Genomic DNA, 20,101 nt, shown 5'->3' with positions numbered 1-20,101 from the left:
TGTCAGGCTCCAGGCCGTGCTGAACGAGGCGACACCGTTCTGTAACCAGTTCCTTGTTATATCAGATTTGACAGGACCATCCACAGAATGGTGTCAGGCTCCAGGACGTGCTGAAGGAGGCGACACCGTTCTGTACCCAGCTCCTTGTTACATCAGATTTGCCAGGACGATCCACAGCCTGGTGCCAGGCTCCAGGGCGTGCTGAAGGAGGCGACACCGTTCTGTAACCAGCTCCTTGTTATATCAGATTTGACAGGACCATCCACAGCCTGGTGTCAGGCTCCAGGCCGTGCTGAAGGTGGCGACACCGTTCTGTAACCAACAGCTTGTTATATCAGATTTGACAGGACCACCCACAGCCTGGTGTCAGGCTCCAGGCCGTGCTGAAGGAGGCAACACCGTTCTGTAACCAGCTCCTTGTTATATCAGATTTGACAGGACCATCCACAGCCTGGTGTCAGGCTCCAGGCCGTGCTGAAGGAGGCGACACCGTTCTGTAACCAGCTCCTTGTTATATCAGATTTGACAGGACCATCCACAGCCTGGTGTCAGGCTCCAGGCCGTACTGAAGGACGTGACACCGTTCTGTAACCAGTTCCTTGTTATATCAGATTTTACAGGACCATCCACAGCCTGGTGTCAGGCTCCAGGCCGTGCTGAAGGAGGCGACACCGTTCTGTTAAAAGCTCCTTGTTATATCAGATTTGACAGGACCATCCACAGCCTGGTGTCAGGCTCCAGGCCGTGCTGAAGGAGGTGACACCGTTCTGTAACCAGCACCTTGTTATGTCAGTTTGACAGGACCATCCACAGCCTGGTGTCAGGCTCCAGGCCGTGCTGAAGGAGGTGACACCGTTCTGTAACAAGCACCTTGTTATATCATATTTGACAGGACCATCCACAGCCTGGTGTCAGGCTCCAGGCCGTGCTGAAGGAGGCTACACCGTTCTGTAACCAGCTCCGTGTTATATAAGATTTGACAGGACCATCCACAGCCTGGTGTCGGGCTCCAGGCCGTGCTGAAGGAGGCGACATCGTTCTGTAACCAGCACCTTGTTATATCAGATTTGACAGGACAATCCACAGCCTGGTGTCAGGCTCCAGGCCGTGCTGAAGGAGGCGACACCGTTCTGTAAAAAGCTCCTTGTTATATCAGATTTGACAGGACCATCCACAGCCTGGTGTCAGGCTCCAGGCCGTGCTGAAGGAGGTGACACCGTTCTGTAACCAGCACCTTGTTATGTCAGTTTGACAGGACCAGCCACAGCCTGGTGTCAGGCTCCAGGCCGTGCTGAAGGAGGTGACACCGTTCTGTAACAAGCACATTGTTATATCATATTTGACAGGACCATCCACAGCCTGGTGTCAGGCTCCAGGCCGTGCTGAAGGAGGTGACACCGTTCTGTAACAAGCACATTGTTATATCATATTTGACAGGACCATCCACAGCCTGGTGTCAGGCTCCAGGCCGTGCTGAAGGAGGTTACACCGTTCTGTAACCAGCTCCGTGTTATATAAGATTTGACAGGACCATCCACAGCCTGGTGTCAGGCTCCAAGCCGTGCTGAAGGAGGCGACACCGTTCTGCAACCAGCTCCTTGTTGTATCAGATTTGACAGGACCATCCACAGCCTTGTGTCAGGCTCCAGGCCGTGCTGAAGGAGGCCACACCGTTCTGTAACCAGCTCCTTGTTATATCAGATTTGACAGGACCATCCACAGTCTGGTGTCAGGCTCCAGGCCGTGCTGAAGGAGGTGACACCGTTCTGTAACCAGCACTTTGTTGTATCAGATTTGACAGGACCATCCACAGCCTGGTGTCAGGCTCCAGGCCGTGCTGAAGGAGGTGACACCGTTCTGTAACCAGCTCCTTGTTGTATCAGATTTGACAGTACCATCCACAGCCTTGTGTCAGGCTCCAGTCCGTGCTGAAGGAGGCGACACCGTTCTGTAACCAACTCCTTATTATATCAGATTTGACAGGACCATCCACAGTCTGGTGTCAGGCTCCAGGCCGTGCTGAAGGAGGTGACACCGTTCTGTAACCAGCACTTTGTTGTATCAGATTTGACAGGACCATCCACAGCCTGGTGTCAGGCTCCAGGCCGTGCTGAAGGAGGTGACACCGTTCTGTAACCAGCTCCTTGTTATATCAGATTTTACAGGACCATCCACAGCCTGGTGTCAAGTTCCAGGCCGTGCTGAAGGAGGTGACACCGCTCTGTAACCAGCACCTTGTTATGTCAGTTTGTCAGGACCATCCTCAGCCTGGTGTCAGGCTCCAGGCCGTGCTGAAGGAGGTGACACCGTTCTGTAACAAGCACCTTGTTATATCATATTTGACAGGACCATCCACAGCCTGGTGTCATGCTCCAGGCCGTGCTGAAGGAGGCTACACCGTTCTGTAACCAGCTCCGTGTTATATAAGATTTGACAGGACCATCCACAGCCTGGTGTCAGGCCCCAGGCCGTGCTGAAGGAGGCGACATCGTTCTGTAACCAGCACCTTGTTATATCAGATTTGACAGGACCATCCACAGCCTGGTGTCAGGCTCCAGGCCGTGCTGAAGGAGGCGACACCGTTCTGTAACCAGCTCCTTGTAGCATCAGATTTGACAGGACCATCCACAGCCTGGTGTCAGGGTCCAGGCCGTGCTGAAGGAGGCGACACCGTTCTGTAACCAGCTCCTAGTTATATCAGATTTGACAGGACCATCCACAGCCTGGTGTCAGGCTCCAGGCCGTGCTGAAGGAGGCGACACCGTTCTGTAACCAGCTCCTTGTTGTATCAGATTTGACAGGACCATCCACAGCCTGGTGTCAGGCTCCAGGCCGTGCTGAAGGAGGTGACAGCGTTCTGTAACCAGCTCCGTGTTATTTCAGATTTGATAGGACCATCCACTGCCTGGTGTCAGGCTACAGGCCGTGCTGAAGGAGGTGACACCGTTCTGTAACCAGCTCCTTGTTATATCAGATTTGACAGGACCATCCACAGCCTGGTGTCAGGCTCCAGGCCGTGCTGAAGGAGGCAACACCGTTCTGTAACCAGCTCCTTGTTATATCAGATTTGACAGGACCATCCACAGCCTGGTGTCAGGCTCCAGGACGTGCTGAAGGAGGCGACACCGTTCTGTAACCAGCTCCTTGTTATATCAGATTTGACAGGACCATCCACAGCCTGGTGTCAGTCTCCAGGCCCTGCTGAAGGAGGTGACACCGTTCTGTAACCAGCTCCTTGTTATATCAGATTTGACAGGACCATCCCCAGCCTGGTGCCAGGCTCCTGGCCGTGCTGAAGGAGGCGACACCGTTCTGTAACCAGCACCTTGTTGCATCAGATTTGACAGGACCTCCCACAGCCTGGTGTCAGGCTCCAGGCCGTGCTGAAGGAGGCGACACCGTTCTGTAACCAGCTCCGTGTTATATCCGATTTGATACGACCATCCACAGCCTGGTGTCAGGCTCCAGGCCGTGCTGAAGGAGATGTCACCGTTCTGTAACCAGCTCCTTTTTATATCAGATTTGACAGGACCATCCACAGCCTGTTGTCAGGCTCCAGGCCGTGCTGAAGGAGGCGACACCGTTCTGTAACCAGCACCTTGTTGTATCAGATTTGACAGGACCATCCACAGCCTGGTGTCAGGCTCCAGGCCGTGCTGAAGGAGGCGACACCGTTCTGTAACCAGCTCCTTGTTATATCAGATTTGACAGGCCCATCCACAGCCTGGTGTCAGGCTCCAGGCCGTGCTGAACGAGGCGACACCGTTCTGTAACCAGTTCCTTGTTATATCAGATTTGACATGACCATCCACAGAATGGTGTCAGGCTCCAGGACGTGCTGAAGGAGGCGACACCGTTCTGTACCCAGCTCCTTGTTACATCAGATTTGCCAGGACGATCCACAGCCTGGTGCCAGGCTCCAGGGCGTGCTGAAGGAGGCGACACCGTTCTGTAACCAGCTCCTTGTTATATCAGATTTGACAGGACCATCCACAGCCTGGTGTCAGGCTCCAGGCCGTGCTGAAGGTGGCGACACCGTTCTGTAACCAACAGCTTGTTATATCAGATTTGACAGGACCACCCACAGCCTGGTGTCAGGCTCCAGGCCGTGCTGAAGGAGGCAACACCGTTCTGTAACCAGCTCCTTGTTGTATCATATTTGACAGGACCATCCACAGCCTGGTGTCAGGCTCCAGGCCGTGCTGAAGGAGGCGACGCCGTTCTGTAACCAGCTCCTTGTTATATCAGATTTGACAGGACCATCCACAGCCTGGTGTCAGGCTCCAGGCCGTACTGAAGGACGTGACACCGTTCTGTAACCAGTTCCTTGTTATATCAGATTTTACAGGACCATCCACAGCCTGGTGTCAGGCTCCAAGCCGTGCTGAAGGAGGCGACACCGTTCTGTTAAAAGCTACTTGTTATATCAGATTTGACAGGACCATCCACAGCCTGGTGTCAGGCTCCAGGCCGTGCTGAAGGAGGTGACACCGTTCTGTAACCAGCACCTTGTTATGTCAGTTTGACAGGACCATCCACAGCCTGGTGTCAGGCTCCAGGCCGTGCTGAAGGAGGTGACACCGTTCTGTAACAAGCACCTTGTTATATCATATTTGACAGGACCATCCACAGCCTGGTGTCAGGCTCCAGGCCGTGCTGAAGGAGGCTACACCGTTCTGTAACCAGCTCCGTGTTATATAAGATTTGACAGGACCATCCACAGCCTGGTGTCAGGCTCCAGGCCGTGCTGAAGGAGGCGACATCGTTCTGTAACCAGCACCTTGTTATATCAGATTTGACAGGACAATCCACAGCCTGGTGTCAGGCTCCAGGCCGTGCTGAAGGAGGCGACACCGTTCTGTAAAAAGCTCCTTGTTATATCAGATTTGACAGGACCATCCACAGCCTGGTGTCAGGCTCCAGGCCGTGCTGAAGGAGGTGACACCGTTCTGTAACCAGCACCTTGTTATGTCAGTTTGACAGGACCAGCCACAGCCTGGTGTCAGGCTCCAGGCCGTGCTGAAGGAGGTGACACCGTTCTGTAACAAGCACATTGTTATATCATATTTGACAGGACCATCCACAGCCTGGTGTCAGGCTCCAGGCCGTGCTGAAGGAGGCTACACCGTTCTGTAACCAGCTCCGTGTTATATAAGATTTGACAGGACCATCCACAGCCTGGTGTCAGGCTCCAGGCCGTGCTGAAGGAGGCGACATCGTTCTGTAACCAGCACCTTGTTATATCAGATTTGACAGGACAATCCACAGCCTGGTGTCAGGCTCCACGCCGTGCTGAAGGAGGCGACACCGTTCTGTAACCAGCTCCTTGTAGTATCAGATTTGACAGGACCACCCACAGCCTGGTGTCAGGCTCCAGGCCGTGCTGAAAGAGGCGACATCGTTCTGTAACCAGCACCTTGTTATATCAGATTTGACAGGACAATCCACAGCCTGGTGTCAGGCTCCACGCCGTGCTGAAGGAGGCGACACCGTTCTGTAACCAGCTCCTTGTAGTATCAGATTTGACAGGACCATCCACAGCCTGGTGTCAGGCTCCAGGCCGTGCTGAAGGAGGCGACACCGTTCTGTAACCAGCTCCTAGTTATATCAGATTTGACAGGACCATCCACAGCCTGGTGTCAGGCTCCAGGCCGTGCTGAAGGAGGCGACACCGTTCTGTAACCAGCACCTTGTTGTATCAGATTTGACAGGACCATCCACAGCCTGGTGTCAGGCTCCAGGCCGTGCTGAAGGAGGTGACAGCGTTCTGTAACCAGCTCCGTGTTTTCTCAGATTTGATAGGACCATCCACAGCCTGGTGTCAGGCTCCAGGCCGTGCTGAAGGAGGTGACACCGTTCTGTAACCAGCTCCTTGTTATATCAGATTTGACAGGACCATCCACAGCCTGGTGTCAGGCTCCAGGTCGTGCTGAAGGAGGCGACACCGTTCTGTAACCAGCACCTTGTTATATCAGATTTCACAGGACCATCCACAGCCTGGTGTCAGGCTCCAGGCCGTGCTGAAGGAGATGACACCGTTCTGTAACCAGCTCCTTGTTATATCAGATTTGACAGGACCATCCACAGCCTGGTGTCAGGCTCCAGGCCGTGCTGAAGGAGATGACACCGTTCTGTAAACAGCTCCTTGTTCTATCAGATTTGACAGGAGCATCCACAGCCTGGTTTCAGGCTCCAGGCCGTGCTGAAGGAGGCGACACCGTTCTGTAACCAGCTCCTTGTTATATCAGATTTGACAGGCCCATCCACAGCCTGGTGTCAGGCTCCAGGCCGTGCTGAAGGAGGCGACACCGTTCTGTAAACAGCTCCTTGTTATATCAGATTTGACAGGACCATCCACAGCCTGGTGTCAGGCTCCAGGACGTGCTGAAGGAGGCGACACGGTTCTGTAACCAGCTCCTTGTTACATCAGATTTGCCAGGACGATCCACAGCCTGGTGCCAGGCTCCAGGGCGTGCTGAAGGAGGCGACACCGTTCTGTAACCAGCTCCTTGTTATATCAGATTTGACAGGACCATCCACAGCCTGGTGTCAGGCTCCAGGCCGTGCTGAAGTTGGCGACACCGTTCTGTAACCAACACCTTGTTATATCAGATTTCACAGGACCACCCACAGCCTGGTGTCAGGCTCCAGGCCGTGCTGAAGGAGGCAGCACCGTTCTGTAACCAGCTCCTTGTTTTATCAGATTTGATAGGACCATCCACAGCCTGGTGTCAGGCTCCAGGCCGTGCTGAAGGAGGCGACACCGTTCTGTAACCAGATCCTTGTTATATCAGATTTGACAGGACCATCCACAGCCTGGTGTCAGGCTCCAGGCCGTACTGAAGGACGCGACACCGTTCTGTAACCAGTTCCTTGTTATATCAGATTTTACAGGACCATCCACAGCCTGGTGACAGGCTCCAGGCCGTGCTGAAGGAGGCGACACCGTTCTGTAAAAAGCTCCTTGTTACATCAGATTTGCCAGGACGATCCACAGCCTGGTGCCAGGCTCCAGGGCGTGCTGAAGGAGGCGACACCGTTCTGTAACCAGCTCCTTGTTATATCAGATTTGACAGGACCATCCACAGCCTGGTGTCAGGCTCCAGGCCGTGCTGAAGGTGGCGACACCGTTCTGTAACCAACAGCTTGTTATATCAGATTTGACAGGACCACCCACAGCCTGGTGTCAGGCTCCAGGCCGTGCTGAAGGAGGCAACACCGTTCTGTAACCAGCTCCTTGTTGTATCATATTTGACAGGACCATCCACAGCCTGGTGTCAGGCTCCAGGCCGTGCTGAAGGAGGCGACGCCGTTCTGTAACCAGCTCCTTGTTATATCAGATTTGACAGGACCATCCACAGCCTGGTGTCAGGCTCCAGGCCGTACTGAAGGACGTGACACCGTTCTGTAACCAGTTCCTTGTTATATCAGATTTTACAGGACCATCCACAGCCTGGTGTCAGGCTCCAAGCCGTGCTGAAGGAGGCGACACCGTTCTGTTAAAAGCTACTTGTTATATCAGATTTGACAGGACCATCCACAGCCTGGTGTCAGGCTCCAGGCCGTGCTGAAGGAGGTGACACCGTTCTGTAACCAGCACCTTGTTATGTCAGTTTGACAGGACCATCCACAGCCTGGTGTCAGGCTCCAGGCCGTGCTGAAGGAGGTGACACCGTTCTGTAACAAGCACCTTGTTATATCATATTTGACAGGACCATCCACAGCCTGGTGTCAGGCTCCAGGCCGTGCTGAAGGAGGCTACACCGTTCTGTAACCAGCTCCGTGTTATATAAGATTTGACAGGACCATCCACAGCCTGGTGTCAGGCTCCAGGCCGTGCTGAAGGAGGCGACATCGTTCTGTAACCAGCACCTTGTTATATCAGATTTGACAGGACAATCCACAGCCTGGTGTCAGGCTCCAGGCCGTGCTGAAGGAGGCGACACCGTTCTGTAAAAAGCTCCTTGTTATATCAGATTTGACAGGACCATCCACAGCCTGGTGTCAGGCTCCAGGCCGTGCTGAAGGAGGTGACACCGTTCTGTAACCAGCACCTTGTTATGTCAGTTTGACAGGACCAGCCACAGCCTGGTGTCAGGCTCCAGGCCGTGCTGAAGGAGGTGACACCGTTCTGTAACAAGCACATTGTTATATCATATTTGACAGGACCATCCACAGCCTGGTGTCAGGCTCCAGGCCGTGCTGAAGGAGGCTACACCGTTCTGTAACCAGCTCCGTGTTATATAAGATTTGACAGGACCATCCACAGCCTGGTGTCAGGCTCCAGGCCGTGCTGAAGGAGGCGACATCGTTCTGTAACCAGCACCTTGTTATATCAGATTTGACAGGACAATCCACAGCCTGGTGTCAGGCTCCACGCCGTGCTGAAGGAGGCGACACCGTTCTGTAACCAGCTCCTTGTAGTATCAGATTTGACAGGACCACCCACAGCCTGGTGTCAGGCTCCAGGCCGTGCTGAAAGAGGCGACATCGTTCTGTAACCAGCACCTTGTTATATCAGATTTGACAGGACAATCCACAGCCTGGTGTCAGGCTCCACGCCGTGCTGAAGGAGGCGACACCGTTCTGTAACCAGCTCCTTGTAGTATCAGATTTGACAGGACCATCCACAGCCTGGTGTCAGGCTCCAGGCCGTGCTGAAGGAGGCGACACCGTTCTGTAACCAGCTCCTAGTTATATCAGATTTGACAGGACCATCCACAGCCTGGTGTCAGGCTCCAGGCCGTGCTGAAGGAGGCGACACCGTTCTGTAACCAGCACCTTGTTGTATCAGATTTGACAGGACCATCCACAGCCTGGTGTCAGGCTCCAGGCCGTGCTGAAGGAGGTGACAGCGTTCTGTAACCAGCTCCGTGTTTTCTCAGATTTGATAGGACCATCCACAGCCTGGTGTCAGGCTCCAGGCCGTGCTGAAGGAGGTGACACCGTTCTGTAACCAGCTCCTTGTTATATCAGATTTGACAGGACCATCCACAGCCTGGTGTCAGGCTCCAGGTCGTGCTGAAGGAGGCGACACCGTTCTGTAACCAGCACCTTGTTATATCAGATTTCACAGGACCATCCACAGCCTGGTGTCAGGCTCCAGGCCGTGCTGAAGGAGATGACACCGTTCTGTAACCAGCTCCTTGTTATATCAGATTTGACAGGACCATCCACAGCCTGGTGTCAGGCTCCAGGCCGTGCTGAAGGAGATGACACCGTTCTGTAAACAGCTCCTTGTTCTATCAGATTTGACAGGAGCATCCACAGCCTGGTTTCAGGCTCCAGGCCGTGCTGAAGGAGGCGACACCGTTCTGTAACCAGCTCCTTGTTATATCAGATTTGACAGGCCCATCCACAGCCTGGTGTCAGGCTCCAGGCCGTGCTGAAGGAGGCGACACCGTTCTGTAAACAGCTCCTTGTTATATCAGATTTGACAGGACCATCCACAGCCTGGTGTCAGGCTCCAGGACGTGCTGAAGGAGGCGACACGGTTCTGTAACCAGCTCCTTGTTACATCAGATTTGCCAGGACGATCCACAGCCTGGTGCCAGGCTCCAGGGCGTGCTGAAGGAGGCGACACCGTTCTGTAACCAGCTCCTTGTTATATCAGATTTGACAGGACCATCCACAGCCTGGTGTCAGGCTCCAGGCCGTGCTGAAGTTGGCGACACCGTTCTGTAACCAACACCTTGTTATATCAGATTTCACAGGACCACCCACAGCCTGGTGTCAGGCTCCAGGCCGTGCTGAAGGAGGCAGCACCGTTCTGTAACCAGCTCCTTGTTTTATCAGATTTGATAGGACCATCCACAGCCTGGTGTCAGGCTCCAGGCCGTGCTGAAGGAGGCGACACCGTTCTGTAACCAGATCCTTGTTATATCAGATTTGACAGGACCATCCACAGCCTGGTGTCAGGCTCCAGGCCGTACTGAAGGACGCGACACCGTTCTGTAACCAGTTCCTTGTTATATCAGATTTTACAGGACCATCCACAGCCTGGTGACAGGCTCCAGGCCGTGCTGAAGGAGGCGACACCGTTCTGTAAAAAGCTCCTTGTTATATCAGATTTGACAGGACCATCCACAGCCTGGTGTCAGGCTCCAGGCCGTGCTGAAGGAGGTGACACCGTTCTGTAACCAGCACCTTGTTATGTCAGTTTGACAGGACCATCCACAGCCTGGTGTCAGGCTCTAGGCCGTGCTGAAGGAGGTGCCACCGTTCTGTAACAAGCACCTTGTTATATCATATTTGACAGGACCATCCACAGCCTGGTGTCAGGCTCCAGCCCGTGCTGAAGGAGGCTACACCGTTCTGTAACCAGCTCCGTGTTATATAAGATTTGAGAGGACCATCCACAGCCTGGTGTCAGGCTCCAGGCCGTGCTGAAGGAGGCGACATCGTTCTGTAACCAGCACCTTGTTAAATCAGATTTGACAGGACCATCCACAGCCTGGTGTCAGGCTCTACGCCGTGCTGAAGGAGGCGACACCGTTCTGTAACCAGCTCCTTGTAGTATCAGATTTAACAGGACCATCCACAGCCTGGTGTCAGGCTCCAGGCCGTGCTGAAGGAGGCGACACCGTTCTGTAAACAGCTCCTAGTTATATCAGATTTGACAGGACCATCCACAGCCTGGTGTCAGGCTCCAGGCCGTGCTGAAGGAGGTGACAGCGTTCTGTAACCAGCTCCGTGTTTTCTCAGATTTGACAGGACCATCCACAGCCTGGTGTCAGGCTCCAGGACGTGCTGAAGGAGGCGACACCGTTCTGTAACCAGCTCCTTGTTACATCAGATTTGCCAGGACGATCCACAGCCTGGTGCCAGGCTCCAGGGCGTGCTGAAGGAGGCGACACCGTTCTGTAACCAGCTCCTTGATATATCAGATTTGACAGGACCATCCACAGCCTGGTGTCAGGCTCCAGGCCGTGCTGAAGTTGGCGACACCGTTCTGTAACCAACACCTTGTTATATCAGATTTCACAGGACCACCCACAGCCTGGTGTCAGGCTCCAGGCCGTGCTGAAGGAGGCAGCACCGTTCTGTAACCAGCTCCTTGTTTTATCAGATTTGATAGGACCATCCACAGCCTGGTGTCAGGCTCCAGGCCGTGCTGAAGGAGGCGACACCGTTCTGTAAACAGCTCCTTGTTTTATCAGATTTGACAAGACCATCCACAGCCTGGTGTCAGGCTCCAGGCCGTACTGAAGGACGCGACACCGTTCTGTAACCAGCTCCTTGTAGTATCAGATTTGACAGGACCATCCACAGCCTGGTGTCAGGCTCCAGGCCGTGCTGAAGGAGGCGACACCGTTCTGTAACCAGCTCCTAGTTATATCAGATTTGACAGGACCATCCACAGCCTGGTGTCAGGCTCCAGGCCGTGCTGAAGGAGGCGACACCGTTCTGTAACCAGCACCTTGTTGTATCAGATTTGACAGGACCATCCACAGCCTGGTGTCAGGCTCCAGGCCGTGCTGAAGGAGGTGACAGCGTTCTGTAACCAGCTCCGTGTTTTCTCAGATTTGATAGGACCATCCACAGCCTGGTGTCAGGCTCCAGGCCGTGCTGAAGGAGGTGACACCGTTCTGTAACCAGCTCCTTGTTATATCAGATTTGACAGGACCATCCACAGCCTGGTGTCAGGCTCCAGGTCGTGCTGAAGGAGGCGACACCGTTCTGTAACCAGCACCTTGTTATATCAGATTTCACAGGACCATCCACAGCCTGGTGTCAGGCTCCAGGCCGTGCTGAAGGAGATGACACCGTTCTGTAACCAGCTCCTTGTTATATCAGATTTGACAGGACCATCCACAGCCTGGTGTCAGGCTCCAGGCCGTGCTGAAGGAGATGACACCGTTCTGTAAACAGCTCCTTGTTCTATCAGATTTGACAGGAGCATCCACAGCCTGGTTTCAGGCTCCAGGCCGTGCTGAAGGAGGCGACACCGTTCTGTAACCAGCTCCTTGTTATATCAGATTTGACAGGCCCATCCACAGCCTGGTGTCAGGCTCCAGGCCGTGCTGAAGGAGGCGACACCGTTCTGTAAACAGCTCCTTGTTATATCAGATTTGACAGGACCATCCACAGCCTGGTGTCAGGCTCCAGGACGTGCTGAAGGAGGCGACACGGTTCTGTAACCAGCTCCTTGTTACATCAGATTTGCCAGGACGATCCACAGCCTGGTGCCAGGCTCCAGGGCGTGCTGAAGGAGGCGACACCGTTCTGTAACCAGCTCCTTGTTATATCAGATTTGACAGGACCATCCACAGCCTGGTGTCAGGCTCCAGGCCGTGCTGAAGTTGGCGACACCGTTCTGTAACCAACACCTTGTTATATCAGATTTCACAGGACCACCCACAGCCTGGTGTCAGGCTCCAGGCCGTGCTGAAGGAGGCAGCACCGTTCTGTAACCAGCTCCTTGTTTTATCAGATTTGATAGGACCATCCACAGCCTGGTGTCAGGCTCCAGGCCGTGCTGAAGGAGGCGACACCGTTCTGTAACCAGATCCTTGTTATATCAGATTTGACAGGACCATCCACAGCCTGGTGTCAGGCTCCAGGCCGTACTGAAGGACGCGACACCGTTCTGTAACCAGTTCCTTGTTATATCAGATTTTACAGGACCATCCACAGCCTGGTGACAGGCTCCAGGCCGTGCTGAAGGAGGCGACACCGTTCTGTAAAAAGCTCCTTGTTATATCAGATTTGACAGGACCATCCACAGCCTGGTGTCAGGCTCCAGGCCGTGCTGAAGGAGGTGACACCGTTCTGTAACCAGCACCTTGTTATGTCAGTTTGACAGGACCATCCACAGCCTGGTGTCAGGCTCTAGGCCGTGCTGAAGGAGGTGCCACCGTTCTGTAACAAGCACCTTGTTATATCATATTTGACAGGACCATCCACAGCCTGGTGTCAGGCTCCAGCCCGTGCTGAAGGAGGCTACACCGTTCTGTAACCAGCTCCGTGTTATATAAGATTTGAGAGGACCATCCACAGCCTGGTGTCAGGCTCCAGGCCGTGCTGAAGGAGGCGACATCGTTCTGTAACCAGCACCTTGTTAAATCAGATATGACAGGACCATCCACAGCCTGGTGTCAGGCTCTACGCCGTGCTGAAGGAGGCGACACCGTTCTGTAACCAGCTCCTTGTAGTATCAGATTTAACAGGACCATCCACAGCCTGGTGTCAGGCTCCAGGCCGTGCTGAAGGAGGCGACACCGTTCTGTAAACAGCTCCTAGTTATATCAGATTTGACAGGACCATCCACAGCCTGGTGTCAGGCTCCAGGCCGTGCTGAAGGAGGTGACAGCGTTCTGTAACCAGCTCCGTGTTTTCTCAGATTTGACAGGACCATCCACAGCCTGGTGTCAGGCTCCAGGACGTGCTGAAGGAGGCGACACCGTTCTGTAACCAGCTCCTTGTTACATCAGATTTGCCAGGACGATCCACAGCCTGGTGCCAGGCTCCAGGGCGTGCTGAAGGAGGCGACACCGTTCTGTAACCAGCTCCTTGATATATCAGATTTGACAGGACCATCCACAGCCTGGTGTCAGGCTCCAGGCCGTGCTGAAGTTGGCGACACCGTTCTGTAACCAACACCTTGTTATATCAGATTTCACAGGACCACCCACAGCCTGGTGTCAGGCTCCAGGCCGTGCTGAAGGAGGCAGCACCGTTCTGTAACCAGCTCCTTGTTTTATCAGATTTGATAGGACCATCCACAGCCTGGTGTCAGGCTCCAGGCCGTGCTGAAGGAGGCGACACCGTTCTGTAAACAGCTCCTTGTTTTATCAGATTTGACAAGACCATCCACAGCCTGGTGTCAGGCTCCAGGCCGTACTGAAGGACGCGACACCGTTCTGTAACCAGTTCCTTGTTATATCAGATTTTACAGGACCATCCACAGCCTGGTGTCAGGCTCCAGGCCGTGCTGAAGGAGGCGACACCGTTCTGTAAAAAGCTCCTTGTTATATCAGATTTGACAGGACCATCCACAGCCTGGTGTCAGTCTCCAGGCCGTGCTGAAGGAGGCGACACCGTTCTGTAACCAGCTCCTTGTTGTATCAGATTTGACAGGACCATCCACAGCCTGGTGTCAGGCTCCAGGCCGTGCTGAAGGAGGTGACAGCGTTCTGTAACCAGCTCCGTGTTTTCTCAGATTTGACATGACCATCGACAGCCTGGTGTCAGGCTCCAGGACGTGCTGAAGGAGGCGACACCGTTCTGTAACCAGCTCCTTGTTACATCAGATTTGCCAGGACGATCCACAGCCTGGTGCCAGGCTCCAGGGCGTGCTGAAGGAGGCGACACCGTTCTGTAACCAGCTCCTTGTTATATCAGATTTGACAGGACCTTCCACAGCCTGGTGTCAGGCTCCAGGCCGTGCTGAAGTTGGCGACACCGTTCTGTAACCAACACCTTGTTATATCAGATTTCACAGGACCACCCACAGCCTGGTGTCAGGCTCCAGGCCGTGCTGAAGGAGGCAGCACCGTTCTGTAACCAGCTCCTTGTTTTATCAGATTTGATAGGACCATCCACAGCCTGGTGTCAGGCTCCAGGCCGTGCTGAAGGAGGCGAAACCGTTCTGTAACCAGCTCCTTGTTATATCAGATTTGACAGGACCATCCACAGCCTGGTGTCAGGCTCCAGGCCGTACTGAAGGACGCGACACCGTTCTGTAACCAGTTCCTTGTTATATCAGATTTTACAGGACCATCCACAGCCTGGTGTCAGGCTCCAGGCCGTGCTGAAGGAGGCGACACCGTTCTGTAAAAAGCTCCTTGTTATATCAGATTTGACAGGACCATCCACAGCCTGGTGTCAGGCTCCAGGCCGTGCTGAAGGAGGTGACACCGTTCTGTAACCAGCACCTTGTTATGTCAGTTTGACAGGACCATCCACAGCCTGGTGTCAGGCTCTAGGCCGTGCTGAAGGAGGTGCCACCGTTCTGTAACAAGCACCTTGTTATATCATATTTGACAGGACCATCCACAGCCTGGTGTCAGGCTCCAGCCCGTGCTGAAGGAGGCTACACCGTTCTGTAACCAGCACCTTGTTAAATCAGATTTGACAGGACCATCCACAGCCTGGTGTCAGGCTCTACGCCGTGCTGAAGGAGGCGACACCGTTCTGTAACCAGCTCCTTGTAGTATCAGATTTAACAGGACCATCCACAGCCTGGTGTCAGGCTCCAGGCCGTGCTGAAGGAGGCGACACCGTTCTGTAAACAGCTCCTAGTTATATCAGATTTGACAGGACCATCCACAGCCTGGTGTCAGGCTCCAGGCCGTGCTGAAGGAGGCGACACCGTTCTGTAACCAGCTCCTTGTTGTATCAGATTTGACAGGACCATCCACAGCCTGGTGTCAGGCTCCAGGCCGTGCTGAAGGAGGTGACAGCGTTCTGTAACCAGCTCCGTGTTTTCTCAGATTTGATAGGACCATCCACAGCCTGGTGTCAGGCTCCAGGCCGTGCTGAAGGAGGTGACACCGTTCTGTAACCAGCTCCTTGTAGTATCAGATTTGACAGGACCATCCACAGCCTGGTGTCAGGCTACAGGTCGTGCTGAAGGAGGCGACACCGTTCTGTAACCAGCTCCTTGTTATATCAGATTTGACAGGACCATCCACAGCCTGGTGCCAGGCTCCAGGCCGTGCTGAAGGAGGCGACACCGTTCTGTAACCAGCACCTTGTTGTATCAGATTTGACAGGACCATCCACAGCCTGGTGTCAGGCTCCAGGCCGTGCTGAAGGAGGCGACACCGTTCTGTAACCAGATCCGTGTTATATCAGATTTGAAAGGACCATCCACAGCCTGGTGTCAGGCTCCAGGCCGTGCTGAAGGAGGTGACGCCGTTCTGTAACCAGCTCCTTGTTATATCAATTTTGACAGGACCATCCACAGCCTGTTGTCAGGCTCCAGGCCGTGCTGAAGGAGGCGACACCGTTCTGTAACCAGCACCTTGTTATATCAGATTTGACAGGACCATCCACAGCCTGGTGTCAGGCTCCAGGCCGTGCTGAAGGAGATGTCACCGTTCTGTAATCAGCTCCTTGTTATATCAGATTTGACAGGACCATCCACAGCCTGGTGTCAGGCTCCAGGCCGTGCTGAAGGAGGCGACACCGTTCTGTAACCAGCACCTTGTTGTATCAGATTTGACAGGACCATCCACAGCCTGGTGTCAGGCTCCAGGCCGTGCTGAAGGAGGCGACACCGTTCTGTAACCATCTCCTTGTTATATCAGATTTGACAGGCCCATCCACAGCCTGGTGCCAGGCTCCAGGCCGTGCTGAAGGAGGCAACACCGTTCTGTAACCAGCTCCTTGTTGTATCAGATTTGACAGGACCATCCACAGCCTGGTGTCAGTCTCCAGGCCGTGCTGAAGGAGGTGACACCGTTCTGTAACCAGCTCCGTGTTATATCAGATTTGACAGGACCATCCACAGCCTGGAGTCAGGCTCCAGGCCGTGCTGAAGGAGGTGTCACCGTTCTGTAACCAGCTGCTTGTTATATCAGATTTGACAGCACCATCCACAGCCTGGTGTCAGGCTCCAGGCCGTGCTGAAGGAGGCGACACCGTTCTGTAACCAGCACCTTGTTGTATCAGATTTGACAGGACCATCCACAGCCTGGTGTCAGGCTCCAGGCCGTGCTGAAGGAGGCGACACCGTTCTGTAACCAGCTCCGTGTTATATCAGATTTGATAGGACCACCCGCAACCTGGTGTCAGGCTCCAGGCCGTGCTGAAGAAGGTTACACCGTTCTGTAACCAGCTCCTTGTTATATCAGATTTGACAGGACCATCCACAGCCTGTTGTCAGGCTCCAGGCCATGCTGAAGGAGGCGACACCGTTCTGTAACCAGCACCTTGTTATATCAGATTTGACAGGACCATCCACAGCCTGGTGTCAGGCTCCAGGCCGTGATGAAGGAGATGTCACCGTTCTGTAACCAGCTCCTTGTTATATCAGATTTGACAGGACCATGCACAGCCTGGTGTCAGGCTCCAGGCTGTGCTGAAGGAGATGACACCGTTCTGTAAACAGCTCCTTGTTATATCAGATTTGACAGGAACATCCACAGCCTGGTCTCAGGCTCCAGGTCGTGCTGAAGGAGGCGACACCGTTCTGTAAACAGCACCTTATTATATCAGATTTGACAGGACCATCCACAGCCTGGTGTCAGGCTCCAGGCCGTGCTGAAGGAGGCGACACCCTTCTGTAACCAGCACCTTGTTATATCAGATTTGACAGGACCATCCACAGCCTGGTTTCAGGCTCCAGGCCGTGCTGAAGGAGGCGACACCGTTCTGTAACCAGAACCTTGTTATATCAGATTTGACTAGACCATCCACAGTCTGATGTCATGCTCCAGGCCGTGCTGAAGGAGGCGACACCCTTCTGTAACCAGCTCCTTGTTATATCAGATTTGACAGGACCATCCACAACCTGGTGCCAGGCTCCAGGGCGTGCTGAAGGAGGCGACACCGTTCTGTAACCAGCTCCTTGTTATATCAGATTTTACAGGACCATCCACAGCCTGGTGTCAGGCTCCAGGCCGTGCTGAAGGTGGCGACACCGTTCTATAACCAACACCTTGTTATATCAGATTTGACAGGACCACCCACAGCCTGGTGTCAGGCTCCAGGCCGTGCTGAAGGAGGCAACACCGTTCTGTAACCAGCTCCTTGTTATATCAGATTTGACAGGACCATCCACAGCCTGGTGTCAGGCTCCAGGCCGTGCTGAAGGAGGTGACACCGTTCTGTAACCAGCTCCTTGTTATATCAGATTTGACAGGACCATCCACAGCCTGGTGTCAGGCTCCAGGCCGTGCTGAAAGAGGTGACACCGTTCTGTAACCAGCTCCGTGTTATATCAGATTTGACAGGACCATCCACAGCCTGGTGTCAGGCTGCAGGCCGTGCTGAAGGAGGCAACACCGTTCTGTAACCAGCTCCTTGTTATATCAGATTTGACAGGAGCATCCACAGCCTGGTGTCAGGCTCCAGGACGTGCTGAAGGAGGCGACACCGTTCTGTAAACAGCTCCTTGTTATATCAGATTTGCCAGGACGATCCACAGCCTGGTGCCAGGCTCCAGGGCGTGCTGAAGGAGGCGACACCGTTCTGTAACCAGCTCCTTGTTATATCAGATTTGACAGGACCATCCACAACCTGGTGTCAGGCTCCAGGCCGTGCTGAAGGTGGCGACACCGTTCTGTAACCAACACCTTGTTATATCAGATTTGACAGGACCACCCACAGCCTGGTGTCAGGCTCCAGGCCGTGCTGAAGGAGGCAACACAGTTCTGTAACCAGCTCCTTGTTATATCAGATTTGACAGGACCATCCACAGCCTGGTGCCAGGCTCCAGGCCGTGCTGAAGGAGGCGACACCGTTCTGTAACCAGCTCCGTGTTATATCAGATTTGATAGGACCATCCACAGCCTGGTGTCAGGCTCCAGGCCGTGCTGAAGGAGGTGACACCGTTCTGTAACCAGCTCCTTGTTATATCAGATTTGACAGGACCATCCACAGCCTGTTGTCAGGCTCCAGGCCGTGCTGAAGGAGGCGACACCGTTCTGTAACCAGAACCTTGTTATATCAGATTTGACAGGACCATCCACAGCCTGGTGTCAGGCTCCAGGCCGTGCTGAAGGAGATGTCACCGTTCTGTAATCAGCTCCTTGTTATATCAGATTTCACAGGACCATCCACAGCCTGGTGTCAGGCTCCAGGCCGTGCTGAAGGAGGCGACACCGTTCTGTAACCAGCACCTTGTTGTATCAGATTTGACAGGACCATCCACAGCCTGGTGTCAGGCTCCAGGCCGTGCTGAAGGAGGCGACACCGTTCTGTAACCAGCTCCTTGTTATATCAGATTTGACAGGACCATCCACAGCCTGGTGCCAGGCTCCAGGCCGTGCTGAAGGAGGCGACACCGTTCTGTAACCAGCACCTTGTTGTATCAGATTTGACAGGACCACCCACAGCCTGGTGTCAGGCTCCAGGCCGTGCTGAAGGAGGCGACACCGTTCTGTAACCAGATCCGTGTTATATCAGATTTGAAAGGACCATCCACAGCCTGGTGTCAGGCTCCAGGCCGTGCTGAAGGAGGTGACGCCGTTCTGTAACCAGCTCCTTGTTATATCAGTTTTGACAGGACCATCCACAGCCTGTTGTCAGGCTCCAGGCCGTGCTGAAGGAGGCGACACCGTTCTGTAACTAGCACCTTGTTATATCAGATTTGACAGGACCATCCACAGCCTGGTGTCAGGCTCCAGGCCGTGCTGAAGGAGATGTCACCGTTCTGTAATCAGCTCCTTGTTATATCAGATTTGACAGGACCATCCACAGCCTGGTGTCAGGCTCCAGGCCGTGCTGAAGGAGGCGACACCGTTCTGTAACCAGTACCTTGTTGTATCAGATTTGACAGGACCATCCACAGCCTGGTGTCAGGCTCCAGGCCGTGCTGAAGGAGGCGACACCGTTCTGTAACCAGCTCCTTGTTATATCAGATTTGACAGGCCCATCCACAGCCTGGTGTCAGGCTCCAGGCCGTGCTGAAGGAGGCGACACCGTTCTGTAACCAGCTCCCTGTTATATCAGATTTGACAGGACCATCCACAGCCTGGTGTCAGGCTCCAGGACGTGCTGAAGGAGGCGACACCGTTCTGTAACCAGCTCCTTGTTATATCAGATTTGCCAGGACGATCCACAGCCTGGTGCCAGGCTCCAGGGCGTGCTGAAGGAGGCGACACCGTTCTGTAACCAGCTCCTTGTTATATCAGATTTGACAGGACCATCCACAGCCTGGTGTCAGGCTCCAGGCCGTGCTGAAGGTGGCGACACCGTTCTGTAAACAACACCTTGTTATATCAGATTTGACAGGACCACCCACAGCCTGGTGTCAGGCTCCAGGCCGTGCTGAAGGAGGCAACACCGTTCTGTAACCAGCTCCTTGTTATATCAGATTTGACAGGACCATCCACAGCCTGGTGTCAGTCTCCAGGCCGTGCTGAAGGAGGTGACACCGTTCTGTAACCAGCTCCGTGTTATATCAGATTTGACAGGACCATCCACAGCCTGG

The sequence above is a fragment of the Scyliorhinus torazame genome, chromosome 23 (assembly GCF_047496885.1).
Source record: "Scyliorhinus torazame isolate Kashiwa2021f chromosome 23, sScyTor2.1, whole genome shotgun sequence".
In the NCBI taxonomy this organism is placed as follows: Eukaryota; Metazoa; Chordata; class Chondrichthyes; order Carcharhiniformes; family Scyliorhinidae; genus Scyliorhinus; species Scyliorhinus torazame.
Note: the sequence above shows the minus strand (reverse complement) of the source record.